The following is a 3,318-nucleotide window of genomic DNA, read 5'->3' on the forward strand; positions in this document are numbered from 1 at the left end:
CCATGTCCTTCTTATATTGAGGGCTCCAGACCTGCACACAATACTCCAGGTGAGGTCTCACCAGAGCAGAGTAAAGTGGCAGAATCCCCTCTCTGGCCCTGCTGGCAACGCATCTTTTGATGCAGCCCAGGATGGGATTGGCCTTCTGGGCTGCAGCTGCCCACTGCCTGCTCATGTCCAGCTTCTCATCCACCAGCACCCCCAAGTCCCTGGGAAATCAAAGCCTGGCTCTGCCTCTGCCATCACCCCAGTGGGGCTGTGGGGTCCCCAGGGTGGGGACTGGGGGGGTCATCCCTCGTGGTCACCCCTCTGTCCCCTCCCCAGCTGCCTGCAGCGAGCGGTGGCAGTGGGAGAGGTGGGTGGGTTGGATTTGGATTTGGAGTGAATTCCCACAGGCGGGCACAGCCGTGCAGGCAGCCGTGTGTGCACATGGACGTGCACGCACTTGTACGTGGCTGCGCACGTGTGTGCGCGCACTCGTGTGTGCCTTCACACACACACATGCATGCACACACGTGTACATGGCTGTGTACACACATGCACATCAGCATGTGTGCCTGCACATGCGTGCATGCGTGTGTACACGGCTGCACACACGTGTGCCTGCTTACACACACGCGTATGGGTGTACACGGGTGCACACATGTATGCACACCTCCACACACATGTGTGTGTGCCTGTGCACACAGACGTACGCATACACACATACACGGCTGTGCACATACATGCACATGGATGTACATACATGTGTATGTACAGGCCCGCACACGCGTGTGGGGCTCTCATGCATGCACACACGTGTACATGGCTGTGTACACACATGCACATCAGCATGTGTGCCTGCACATGCGTGCATGCGTGTGTACACGGCTGCACACACGTGTGCCTGCTTACACACACGCCTATGTGTGTACACGGGTGCACACACACGTATGCACACCTCCACACACACGTGCGTGTGCCTGTGCACACAGAGACGTACGCATACACACATACACGGCTGTGCACACACATGCACACGGCTACACACACACAGATGTACACACACATGTATGTACAGGCCCGCACACGCGTGTGGGGCTCTGGCACTGGGGACATCACCCTCCTCTCTGCCTCTTCCTGCTGCTGCCAGGCCCTGGATCTGCTGTCCCACCGGTGGGGACGGTCACCCGGGGGTCCCACCAGCTGTGGCCCGTGTCACCCTGCCCGTGGGGTGGGGACAGAGCGGGCACAGCAGGAGCGGGTGTGATAAAAGAGGGGGGTCCCATGGATCCCTGCTGTCCCCAGGCTGGCAGAGGGGTCCCATGGGTCCCTACTGTCCCGTGTGATGGCAGAGGGGTGGCCCACGGGTCCCCATTGTCCCCAGTGTGATGGCCGAGGGGGTCCCATGGGTCCCCAGTGTGATGGCAGAGAGGTGGCCCACGGGTCCCTACTGTCCCCGGCTCTGGCACTGGGGACATCACCCTCCTCTCTGCCTCTTCCTGCTGCTGCCAGGCCCTGGATCTGCTGTCCCACCGGTGGGGACGGTCACCCGGGGGTCCCACCAGCTGTGGCCCGTGTCACCCTGCCCGTGGGGTGGGGACAGAGCGGGCACAGCAGGAGCGGGTGTGATAAAAGAGGGGGGTCCCATGGATCCCTGCTGTCCCCAGGCTGGCAGAGGGGTCCCATGGGTCCCTACTGTCCCGTGTGATGGCAGAGGGGTGGCCCACGGGTCCCCATTGTCCCCAGTGTGATGGCCGAGGGGGTCCCATGGGTCCCCAGTGTGATGGCAGAGAGGTGGCCCACGGGTCCCTACTGTCCCCAGGCTGGCAGAGGGGGTCCCATGGGTGCCCACTGTCCCCAGTGTGATGGCAGAGGAGGCCCCATGGGTTCCTGCTGTCCCATGTGATGGCAGAGGGGGTCCCATGGGTCCCTACTGTCCCCAGTGTGCTGGCAGAGGGGGTCCCATGGGTCCCCAGTGTGCTGGCAGAGGGGGGTCCCATGGGTTCCTGCTGTCCCCAGTGTGATGGCAGAAGGGAGCCCGGGGGTTCTCCTGTCCCCAAGATGGCAGAGGGGTCCCATGAGTCCCCACTGTCCCCAGTGTGATGGCAGAGTGGGGTCCCACGGATTCCCAGTGTGATGGCAGAGGGGGTCCCATGGGTCCCCAGTGTGATGGCAGAGAGGTGGCCCACGGGTCCCTACTGTCCCCAGGCTGGCAGAGGGGGTCCCATGGGTCCCTACTGTCCCCAGTGTGATGACAGAGGGGGTCCCATGGGTGCCCACTGTCCCCAGTGTGATGGCAGAGGAGGCCCCATGGGTTCCTGCTGTCCCATGTGATGGCAGAGGGGGTCCCATGGGTCCCTACTGTCCCCAGTGTGCTGGCAGAGGGGGTCCCATGGGTCCCCAGTGTGCTGGCAGAGGGGGGTCCCATGGGTTCCTGCTGTCCCCAGTGTGATGGCAGAAGGGAGCCCGGGGGTTCTCCTGTCCCCAAGATGGCAGAGGGGTCCCATGAGTCCCCACTGTCCCCAGTGTGATGGCAGAGTGGGGTCCCACGGATTCCCAGTGTGATGGCAGAGGGGGTCCCATGGGTCCCTACTGTCCCCAGTGTGATGACAGAGGGGGTCCCATGGGTGCCCACTGTCCTCAGGCTGGCAGAGGGGGGTCCTATGGGTGTCCGCTGTCCCCAGTGTGATGGCAGAGGGGGGTCCCATGGGTCCCCAGTGTGATGGCAGAGGGGACCCCAGGGGTTCCCCTGTCCCCAGGCTGGTGGAGGGGGGTCCCCGCTGGTGGTTGTGGGGTGACACCGGCAGCAGACAGCCGTACCCCCGGGCAGAGAGCGGGGGGTCCCCTGGGCTGGTCCCCGGTGCAGGCGGAACCCGGGAGGGGGGGGAAGGTGGGGACCCCTGGGGGGACGTGCGGACCCCTCGGTCCGTTCCGGGGGGGGGGACCGTCCCTTGGGGTTATACCCGGTGGGGCTGCACACCCGGGACCCACCCCCGCTGTCCTCAGGCTGGCAGAGGGGGGTCCTATGGGTGTCCGCTGTCCCCAGTGTGATGGCAGAGGGGGGTCCCATGGGTCCCCAGTGTGATGGCAGAGGGGACCCCAGGGGTTCCCCTGTCCCCAGGCTGGTGGAGGGGGGTCCCCGCTGGTGGTTGTGGGGTGACACCGGCAGCAGACAGCCGTACCCCCGGGCAGAGAGCGGGGGGTCCCCTGGGCTGGTCCCCGGTGCAGGCGGAACCCGGGAGGGGGGGGAAGGTGGGGACCCCTGGGGGGACGTGCGGACCCCTCGGTCCGTTCCGGGGGGGGGGACCGTCCCTTGGGGTTATACCCGGTGGGGCT

The sequence above is a fragment of the Calidris pugnax genome, unplaced genomic scaffold, assembly GCF_001431845.1.
Source record: "Calidris pugnax isolate Ruff unplaced genomic scaffold, ASM143184v1 scaffold108, whole genome shotgun sequence".
NCBI lineage: Eukaryota > Metazoa > Chordata > Aves > Charadriiformes > Scolopacidae > Calidris > Calidris pugnax.